Source organism: Neovison vison, chromosome X (genome assembly GCF_020171115.1).
Source record: "Neovison vison isolate M4711 chromosome X, ASM_NN_V1, whole genome shotgun sequence".
In the NCBI taxonomy this organism is placed as follows: Eukaryota; Metazoa; Chordata; class Mammalia; order Carnivora; family Mustelidae; genus Neogale; species Neogale vison.
The window spans coordinates 119,112,287-119,124,071 of record NC_058105.1 but is presented as its reverse complement, the minus strand read 5'-3'; the positions used below and the strand labels follow the sequence as shown (position 1 = coordinate 119,124,071).

Genomic DNA, 11,785 nt, shown 5'->3' with positions numbered 1-11,785 from the left:
AATTTTTAACCTATGGAGGGGAGACTAATGTTAGGGCTCCAAGAAGCTGAGTCTATAGTTTTCTGGAGACTGCTTTTTTCTTGTAAATCATTAAGACAGTTGCAAACTGATGGAGACTCAGGTCCTGCATGACTGTGATCTCTATCAGCTCACCGTTTGTTTTTCCCCTTCTTTTGTTCTAGGGCAGCCAGGAATCCCTGAGGAATGTCACACATATTCCATCTCAGGAGAGGACTGCGGGGGGGGGGGGGGGGGGGGGTTAGCTTGTGCTTTGCCCTCGGCTTGCCTTCTGCTCCCTCATCACTGGTGACTGGCACCCTTGAACACCCAATTAATGATACAGATCACATCCCCCAAACTGATGTGGGAAACAGAGGCAGAAGAAAAGTTATTAAATTTCCTTACTATCTAGAGTCCACTGACGAGTCCTTGAAACAGGTAGAGTGACATTCCTCTATGGACTCAACTGCCTCCACATGAACACTTTGCTAAGGGCAAAAGGTAATCCTAGCCTGACCGACCCCCACCTCCAACCAGGATCCTGTAAGTCTACTTTAACTTATAAAAATTCCTTTAGGAACTTCCTTTATCTCTAAACCCTCCAAGATACGTGCTGGCAATCATCCCCAAGCATACGGCCCACCAATATATAGCTGAAGGGTCTCATGACTAAGGTTTTATTCGACAGTAATAAGTGACCTTTTCCCAACAACAGCTAGCCCCTCAAGGTCCTGGAAACCTTGCTTCCAAAATTCCTTAGAGACTTACGCCATCCCTGACCCCCTCCCAATCTGCAAGTATATACTGGACCACTCCTCACAACCCAGGGCAGCAGCTCCTTCTGCCCACGGGTCCTGTCCCCGTGCTTTAATAAAACACCATCCTGCACCAAAGATGTCTCAAGAATCCTTTCTTGGTCATTGGCTCCAGACCTCACCCCACCGAACCTCACCTATATTCTAAAACTTCATCAAAACCACCTGCTCTGCCACACCTGAAATAACTCTCTCAACATATTACACCTGCTCTACTTCCACCATGTATCTGGAAAAGATGTTATCATAGAATTTCACAATAACAATTCCTTTACTTATTAGAAGACTAAGATTCTGAAAGAAAGCTGAGCAACACTGAGAGGAAGGAGAAGAGAGAGAAACTTACGTAACTTAGTGGCAAAGGTCTGTTTTGAGAAGGACCTGTAAGTTTTTATGAACTTCCTTTCAGTGGATTTTTTTCAGCCAAATATATTAGAAAGTTATAGGTACGACAATGCCACCAGGAACTCTTAGTGTTCACCTGGAAGTGAGCACCAAGCATAATCTCCTACTCAGACTTGCAGCCAAGTTGAAAAGGGAAATCAACTCTTGTGGTGGATCATTTCCAAACATGACCACCAGAAATTCCCTCTATCCCTGTACACACATGTCACTCCTCCCATCAGAGGGGGAGCCTATTTTCCCCTGCACTGGTCTTATAACTTGCTTTGGTCAATAAAATGAGACGAGAGTGACATTCTAGTACTCCTAAGAACTATAAGAACTTGAAGGCCTTAAGAAGACTTGTAGTTTAAAAAAAAAAAAAAAAAAGACGATGATGACTTGTAGTTTTGAGGCATCTGGATGGCACTGTCTGTTAAGCACCCAACTCTTGGTGTCGGCTCAGACCATGATCTCAGGGTCATGAGATTGAGCCCTGCATCTAGCTCTGTGCTCAGTGCAGAATCTGCTTGGAATTCTCTCTCCCTCTCCTTCTGCCCCTCACTCTTGTGCATTCTCTCTCTCTCTTTCTCTCTCTCTCTCTCACAAAATCAATAAATAAATCTTTTTAAAAAGAGGAATTGTAGTTTCTGTTTTTGGGTTTTTGGGAATCAGCTAACTAGTTAAAAAGTTCAGGCTACACCGCTAACTAAGAAGGGAGAGGCCTAACCAGCCCCTAACCATTCCAGCAGAGGCCAGATGTGTATGTGACACCATCTTGGACATTTTAGCCCCAGCTGAGCTCCCAGGTGAATACAGCCAACACCACATCTAGCAGAAAAACTACCTAGTGGAGCCCAGCCAACTCACAGAATCCATGAGAAGTAAGAAGCTGTTATTGTCTTAAGCCATGAAGTTTTGAGGAAGTTTATTACACCATTATATAGATAACGGAGGCTTATTTAAAAACTCAACCCATCTCAGTCAAGGAGATCAATAAGTCTGGATCCCAGATAACTTCTTAATTTGCCCAGTTTTTGTTTGAATGGTCCTTTCGTTACTTGTTCTATATTGATCTCAACCATGAACTCAAGACAGTTTTGACTTCAAATATTATGTCCTATATTTTCCATAAGAACAAAGTTATTAGAACTTACTCTGAGTTCAGGAACTCTGACTACATTATTTATTTTATTCCCTTAATATAGCTAATGCTTTAACTTCCTCTGATTCTGAAGATACTTTGGATTTTATTATTGGCCTAAATTTTAAATTTCATTTTCAAAATGTCCAGTGTCTGTAGTTGCTGTGATAATCTCCCTTTGAATATGTTTTGCAAGTTTATTCATGCTTTTCAAATGTAAATTCAATGTGAGAGCAGTGTGTAGTTAGATAATAGCATTCATCAGATGTCACCACTGAAAGGGAAGGATTCTCAAGGGATTCAGCTCTAATCCTTCTCTCCTCCTTACTCTCTACAATCTGTGTGTGACTTATTCAATGCCAGTGACTTCAATTAGCATATGTAAAATGATGACTCACAAAGCCAGACTTCCGACTTGGACTTATCTCCTAGGATTCAGATACCATTCCAAATGTCTACCAGGTATCTCTACTTGGATGTTCCAAAGGCTTCCCCCGACTCAATGTCTCCAAATGAAACTCACTGTCCTCCAAAACTTATTCTTTCTTAATCCTTCACTCACTGAATAACACATTCTTCCAGAAATCTGGCATGTGGGTCTCCCCACCAGAGCAGGAGCCCTAAGTCCCATTCATCTCCATATCTCCAAATCTCAGGGCTCACTGAGCATTCTTTCAATTAATAATCAATTAATAATTAAAGGAAAACTGTTTCATTCTGGTTTTAGTTACCCCAATGAGAAAGATCAGCTCCTGTCTAACCCAACTAAATGTGTCAATACTTTCAGCATCATCTAGTCATGTCCAAGGCAAGACTTTGTGAAGAATCTTCTCACCACCAGTAGGAAGAATGGGAACCAAATGAACAACCTCAGGCCACACACACTTGGGAAGATCTTGGCCTTGGGACACCCATGATGTACAGCCTCCTTTACCAGGACTAATAAAGTTCATTTGAAAAGGCATTGTCTCAGTTCCCAAGTCCCTCGGGGACCAGAACTCTGGTCTGAACAAAGCGTATCACCCTCCTAATTACAGGAATGAGGCATTTTCCTGGTAACTCTTGCTGCCATGTCCCCAAGTTATTTTTGTACTTCATAGCTTCACAATATCAAATGGTGCTACCTTTTGGGAAATAAGCTTTCAAGGTGATTTTTTTTCTGATTACAAATTCTAGCCAGTTCCAAGAATTCAATGCCAACTCAGTTCAAATTTACGGTTTCTTTAAGGCACTGTGATGTTAATCCCTCCTTATTGTTGGGTGATGTACACTAGCCTAAGTCCTGCCTGGCTCATTACGCCCCACTTTCATTCTGTGTAGCTCTGGAAGTCCAACCTGCTTCAAAGCCAAACCAGTCTGGGTCACAGGTATTTTGAGTTTGTCTCTACAGCCTAAATGTCTTTCATTTTCTTGGTAGGATGGTAAGTGACAGCTTTGTGGTCAGTATTTTTAAGACTTATGTCTATAGGGGCACCTGGGTGGCTCAGTTGGTTAAGCGTCTGCCTTCGGCTCAGGTCATGATCCCAGATGATGGGATCAAGCCCCGAATCGGGCTCCTTGCCCTGGGAGCCTGCTTTTCCCTCTACCTCTGCCAGCCATTCTCCCCTCTCCCCACCAGCCACTTGTGCCCTCTCTCTGTCAAATAAATATATAAATTTTTTTAAAAAAATATGTATTTATTTAACAATAGAGATAAAAATTATCTCTGTAATAAATGCTTTTAGATTCCACATTAATTTATAGCATCTTAAATAATAAATATTTTGATTTGACAATTTTTTTATGAACTCAAGCATAATCTCAGGTATGCATGAGATATACTCTGAGTTTATAATTCTAATTTTTTTAAAGATTTTATTTATTTATTCGACAGAGATCACAAGTAGGTGGAGGGCAGGCAGGGGGAGGGGGAAGCAGGCTCCCCACTGAACAGGGAGCCCAATGCGGGGCTCAATCCCAGGACCCTGAGATCAAAATCTGAGCTGAAGACAGAGGCTTTAAGCCACTGAGCCACCCAGGTGCCCCACTGAGGCACCCCAGGTGCCTCTAAATTCTTAAAAGTAACTGTTTTTCATTCAAATACATTTGCTTTTCTGGAGTTTGGAGTGATTATAATGGGTTCATTCGAAATATTATTGCCTTCACCATTGCAAACATGGTGAATGTTCCTAAAACCTGCTAGATTTTCTGTAAGAAGTGTGGCAACCATCAACCCCACAAAGTGACACAATACAAGAAGGACAAGGATTCTCAGTATGCCGAGGGAAAGAAGCATTATAACAGTAAGCAGAGTGTCTATGATAGGCAGACTAAGCCGATTTTCTGGAAAAAAAAACCCTAAAACTACAAAGAGGACTGTGCTGAAGCTTGAATGTGTTGAGTCCAACCACATGTCTAAGAAAATGCTGGCTATTAAGAAACGCAACAATTTTGAACCGGGAGGAGATAAGAAGAGAAAAGGCCAAGTGATCCAGTTCTAAGCTTCATATTTGGTTTTATGAAGCCGATAAAATCTTGAGGTTATGTTCAAAATGAAAAACAAAATCCTCTTTATTAAAATAGCACTTGTTAATCTCATAACATTTGAATAAAAAAAGAAATTTAATCTCCCTGAAAACAATTTTTGGCATTAAAATTCATTACATCTGTTTACATAGTTATGGGGAAAACTCAACAAAAACTACCGATCTATTTAACATCTTGTGCTTGATGAAACACATTAGAACACGAAATACCATACTTTGGAACAGAAATACACAGTCCAAAGACAGGTCCTTTCATAACCAGGCTGTGTTACACTACTTTTATAATAAATCTTATCACCCTCTCCCCATCTTTTGCCTTTCCATATACATAGCCTATAAAACTGTGCAATTGTAAACTGAACTAACTAGGGAGGGAAAATTTAACACATCTGTGAAATGAGCATTATAAATAAATCAATGCCAATATGCTATCAGCAAAGGTCTTAACAGATCCACTCTACTTAATGAAATAAAATGAACACAGTAACAGATTTACATGAGAATGATAAAGTTCAAATATCAGAAAATAACAATTCAGTTTAGCAAATCTTTTCATTGAATTCTAAAAGTATTCTTTAGATCTTTAAATGTAATGCATTTTCTATCAAAATCCAACTGCCTTTTTTCTCCAGAAATTAACAAACTGATCTTAAAATTCATAGAAATGCATAAAAACAAAAACGAAAACCATAATAGCCAAAAAAAATCTGGAAAAGAAGAATAAAGTTGGAAAACCCACATTTCCCAATTTCTAAATTTATTACAAAGTTACAGTAATCAAGAGAGAACTGTAACCTGGTGATTCACAGACTTGTACCCCTGGGGCTAATAATACATTATATGTTAATAAAAAGAAATAAAGAGGGAGAGAGAACTGTAGAACTGGCATATGGAGATATATATATATATATATATATATACACACACACACAAAATTTTTTTAAAATAATAATGGAATAGAATTTCAAGTCAAGAAATAAGCCCTTACACTTATAGTCAATTGATTCTTGACAAGATTAGCAAGTGGAGGAAAGACAGTCGTTCTCCACACCTGGAGAGGGAAACATGCAAAAGAGTGAGGTAGGACCCCTACCTCACACTATACAGAAAAATTAACTTAAAATGGATCATAGACTGGGGTGCCTGGGTGGCTCAGTTGGTTAAGTGGCTGCCATCAGCTCAGGTCATGATCCCAGGGTCCTGGGATCGAGCCCCGCATTGGGCTCTCTGCTCAGCGGGGAGCCTGCTTCCTCCTCTCTCTCTCTGCCTGCCTCTCTCTGCCTACTTGTGGTCTCTGTCTGTCAAATAAATAAATAAAATCTTAAAAAAAAAAAAAGACAATAACAAAGGTTGTAGAGGATGTGGAAAAACTGGAACCCTCATACACTGCTGGTGTGAATATAAAATGGTACAGCTGCTTTGAAAAACAGTTGAGCGATTCTTCAAAAATCTAAAAATTGTGTTGCCATGTGATCCAGCAATTTGACTCCTATACCCAAGAGAAATGCAAACATAAGTCCACATAAAAACTTGCACACAGGGACAGCTGGGTGGCTCAGGTCATTCAGCAGGGAACCTGCTTCTCCTTCTCTGTCTGCCTCTCCCCCAACCGGTACTGGTTCTCTCACTCTCTCAAATAAATAAATAAAATCTTTAAAACCAACAACAACAACTTGCACACAGGGGCACCTCAATGGGTCAGTCAGTTGAGTGTCTGACTCTTGATTTTGGCTCAGGTCATGATCTCAGGGTCCCATAATCAAGCCTAGAGCCAGTCTCCATGCTTAATGGGGTGCCTGCTTGAGATTTTCCCAGTCCCTCTGCCCCTCCACACCCCACTCTCTCAAGTAAGTAAGTACTTTAAAAAAAAAAAAAAAAAAAACACTTGGTGGGGGGCACCCGGGTGGCTCAGTTGGTTGGGCGACTGCCATCGGCTTGGGTCATGATCCTGGAGTCCCGGAATCAAGTCCCACAACAGGCTCCCTACTCGGCAGGGAGTCTGCTTCTCCCTCTGACCCTCCCCGCTCTCATGCTCTCTATCTCTCTCTCTCAAATAAATAAAAATCTTTTTTAAAAAGTTTACAAAATAAAAATAAATAAACACTTGGGGCGCCTGGGTGACTCAGTTGGTTAAGCATCTGCCTTTGGCTCAGGTCATGATTTCGGGATCCTGGGATCAAGCTCTGAGTCAGGCTTCCTGCTCAGTGGGGGTCTGCTTCTCCCTCTCCCTCTGCCTTTCCTCCACTTATGTGTGTGCTCTCTTTCGCTCTCTCGCAAATAAATAAAATCTTAAAAAACAAAACAAAACAAAACCCACCTGTACACAAATGTTCATAGCAGCCCCATATCAAAATAACCAAAAAGTGGAAACAACCTAAATATCTATCAACTGACAAATGGTTCAAGATTTGGTACATTCACTTTTTTAGTGCTCTTGGACCCAATTCCAATGTGTCTGTTGGTGGGGGTGGCTGGTTCCCACAGAACACTATTGCAATTCTCAGACACCCTGCTGGGGTTCAACTCAATTCTAACACTACCCACCCCAAGACAGCTTCAGATTCCACAGCTTAAGGGTTCAGTCCCACTCCCTCACCCCACTTCAGACAGCATTTGCAACCCCAGGTCGTTATCTATGCTTCTGACTGGCTACAGACTGGAGTCTCTAACAATCCCTTCCAACTCAGGATGCCCAGTTCAGGTTGTTCCAGGTACATCTGACCAACTGGCTATAAATTAAAGGTTCCCATAACTTCCTCAGAAATTAACTGGAAGAGGTTTAATTAATTTGCTAGAGAAGCTCACAGAACACAGCAAAACATTTTTTTCCTTTTTTCTTTGTTTTTTTTTTTTTTTTTTAAACTAAATAGCCAGTTTATTATAAAAGGATATAACTCAGGGCACCTGAGTGGTCCAGTCAGTTAAATGTCTGCCTTTGGCTCAGGTCATGATCTTGAGGGTCCTGGGATCCAGCCTCCCATTGGACTCCTTGCTCAGTGGGAGTCTGCTTCTCCCTCTCCCTCTGCCCCCTGCTTGTGCTCTCTTTTCTCACTATTTATCTTTATCTCAAATAAATAAATAAAATCTTAAAAAAATAAAAAAGGATTTAACTCAGGAACAGCCAGATGGAAGAGATACACAGGGCAAGGCATGGAGAAAGGGTACAGAGCTTCCATGCTCTCTACAAACTAACCACTCTCCCAGCACCTCAACTTGTTCACCAACCCAGAAGCTCTCTGAACCCTGCCCATCCTTTCATGATTTTTATGGAGGCATGATTGATTACAGAACTGGCCAATGGCAACTGATTCAACTTCTAGTCCCTCCCCTCTCCCCAGAGGTCAGTGGTTGGGACTGAAAGTTCCAACCCTCCAATCACCTGGCTGGCTTCCCTGGCAACCAACCCCCATCCTCAGGTGTTTTCCAAAACTGGCCTCATTAACATAACAAAGGACAGCCACCTTTATCATAGTCTTCACTTAGGAAATTCCAAGGTTTTTAAAAAAGATTTATTTATTTTAGAGAGAGAGAGAGAGCGCTTGCACACATGTGCTCAAACACATTCTAGTGAGGGGAGGGGCAAAGAGAGAATCTCCAAGCAGATTCCCCAGAGGCTGATGTGGGGCTTGATCTCACTATCTATGAGATCATGACCTGGGCTGAAACCAAGAGCTGGATGCTTAACGGACTGAACCAACGAGGCAGCCCAGGAAATTCCAGGGTTTTCAGTAGCTCTGTGCCAGAAAGGGGGTGGGGGGGGCAAAAACTGTAAGGGCCTACTTAGCCAGAGCAACTCCATCTCAGTTAAATAGCCATTTTGTTGTTTATGCAGTAAACTTAGATTGACCCTGCCCAACCCCCCCAAAGAGGAACTTACTTAGAAACAAGTCTGGGAGACCAGTAAAATATGGCCGACCAGCCCCTGATAACAGAGCCCATATACCAGGACGTGTCAGGTCAGGGGGAGATAACAGAGCCCAGAATGCAAGGATGAGTCAAGCCAGGTGGAGACATCCAATCAGTAAAGCACCTTCCTAACCATCAAAGAATGTGGACCCTGCCTTTTGGGCACCAATTCTGACCAGAGTGATAGGCTAGTTCAAATAGCTACTATAGGGTGAATTGTAATTCAATTGGCTACCCGTGTGTGACCTAGCATGACTATGCAACTTTCTCTGTGTGTTACAATCTCATTGGCCACCTGTGTGTGGGCAGGCTCAAACACATGGCCTTTGCTTTATAAAAGTTAGTCTGTGAGGCTGGGAGGGGTCGCTCTCTCTGCTGGAGATGGCCCCGTCCGGTTGGTTTGATTTTCGATACTGGCGTGAAATAAAGCTCTGCTTGACCTTTGCTTTGTATCAGTCTTGCTCCTTTGATCACGGACCTAACAAAACCACATCTATTATTAATCACAACATCACTTCCATACAATGGAGTATTATTTGGCAATAAAAAGAATAAGGTATTAATGGGTAAAACTTGAAAACAGTATGCCAAGTGGTAAGTGAACGAATTCAGTCACAAAACACATACTAAATGATTCCATTGATATGAAATGTCCAGAACAGGCAAATCCATAGAGACAGAAAGCAGATTAGTGATTTCTTAGGGCTTGGGGGAAAGAGAAGGGTGGGAGTGGGGAGTAACTGTTAATAGGTCCCAAGTTTCTTTTAGGGGGAATGAAAATTAGATTATGATTATGGGTGCACATCTTGTGAATATAACAACAAAAAAACTATACATTTTAAATAGGTGAATTCCATGGTATGTGAATTATATCTCAATACAGTTGTTAAAAAAACAGAAAATAAAAGTAATCATGACAGTTTATGTCAAAATTCATTATGAAATCTGAATTAGGGAGTGTGAATTAAGAAAGTTTTATGAACTTCCTTTTTTCCCCCTCAATAGTTTTGATCTGCAGCTGAACAATTTGTAACTGAAATACCAGCTAAATTACTCCTATTCCTCTCCCCAAGGCAAATTTCATCAAATTTCTCTTTAATTGTTCTTTCCCCAATAAAGACCAGTATTCTTGTACTTAAAAGATGCAATCCCAAATGACTCATCAGCTATCTCCTGGGTAGCAAGCAGTGTTGCCACAAGAAACCATTTTTCCTTTGATTCAGAAGACCTGGTCAGTCTGCAATCTATATTCTTCTTCCTAATAGACTGCTCAGAGAATATTTCTTTACTTCCGTCAGATAAATTTGTGAAAAACTATGAAATGAACCAAACAAAATTATTTTCTGGGTGTCCCATCTGGTGCACCCTTTCAGGTTATCTAATTCCCTGGGAGCTTATGCCTTTCAGAGTGTTTGAGTTATTTTACAACTCTGTAAACTGTACAAAAATGATAATGATGTAAATGATTCACATTCATCAAAATGCAAATGAATAGTTTAGTGGATGAAATGGATTACTGTCTGTAGATATTGACCAGTTTTGCATCTACTTCTGAATTCTAGAAGTGCTTGGGCCTAAGGCAGGCTGCCCCAAGATATGACACAGTAGAATACTGATTATTCTGAATTAAAGTTATGTAAGAAAGAGTCAGTGCAAGAACATTCTGACCCTCTTGGCCCTCCAGAAAGCAGGAAATAATGTCCCATGTGAAAGGTACTCTTCCTGTACCACGAAGCAGTGAGACATCCTTATCATCAGAGAGGGGAAGTCAGAGCCAAAGAAGCTTAGATTAAAAAAACCTTGTTACGGGGCGCCTGGGTGGCTCAGTGGGTTAAGCCTCTGCCTTCAGCTCAGGTCATGATCCCAGGGTCCTGGGATCGAGCCCCACATCCGGCTCTCTGCTCTGCAGGGAGCCCACTTCCTCCTCTCTCTCTGCCTGCCTCTCTCCCTACTTGTGATCTCTGTTTGTCAAATAAATAAATAAAATCTTTAAAAAAAAAAATTATTAAAAAAAAATTTTATTAAAAAAAAAAATCTAGTTACTTTAACTGATTTACTACCCCGGCCTAAATTCTATTTTGAATTCCTTATTAATTGAAGCTCCCAAGCATAAGTTTTTGTCCTACCAAGTCCTACAGATCTCTATGTCTAATGTCTGTTGGTCACTTCTGCTAAAAAGGAAAACAATGGCGCCTGGGTGGCTCAGTTGGCTAAGCGACTGCCTTTGGCTCAGGTCATGATCCTGGAGCGCCAGGACCCAGTTGGCCATCAGGCTCACTGCTCAGTGGGGAGTCCGCTTCTCCCTCTGACCCTACTACCCTCTATTGTGCACTCTCTCTCTCTCTCAAATAAATACATAAAATCTTAAAAAAAAAAAAAAAGAAAGAAGAAAGAAAGAAGAAAAAACAAGACCAAACTGGAGTCATTTACCCTCCACAACAACAAACCAAGTCCATTACAGTTTCCCAGGCCATTACCTCTCCTAGGAATGTGACCTTTTAACAGTCAATGTGAAATCTGATAAGCACTAGTAAGATAATTTGCATGATAAAAACCCTGCTGGTTCCCTTCCCACCAAAAAGATGATGTCCTGGGGCATCTGGGTGGCTAAGTTATTGGGTGTCTGCCTTTGATTCAGGTCATGATCCCAGGGTCCTGAGATCCAGCCCCATGTCAAGCTCGCTCCTTGGCGGGAAGCCTGCTTCTCCCTCTCCCACTCCCCCTGCTTGTGTTCCCTCTCTTGCTATGTCTCTCTTTGCCAGGTAAGTAAATAAAATCTTTAAAAAAAAAAAAAAAAAAAAGATGTCCTGGCCTGAAACAATTCTTTCTTTACTTTCGCAACCCTCCTTCCTATAGAAACCTTCTATTTTACGCAACTCATCCGAGTTATCTCTCTACTTGCTAGATGGGATACTGCCCAATTCATGAATTGCTTAATAAAGCCAATTAAACCTTCAAACTTACAAAGTTGAATTTCATTTTATAACACTTCTTGGGTCCTATGAGACCTCTGT

The 11,785-nt window shown here is 41.2% G+C and overlaps 1 pseudogene; it reads left to right on the top strand.

Annotated features, from left to right (window-relative positions):
- Positions 1–4,495: 4,495 nt before the first annotated feature.
- On the top strand, positions 4,496–4,820 carry LOC122897050 (annotated as a pseudogene).
- Positions 4,821–11,785: the final 6,965 nt, after the last annotated feature.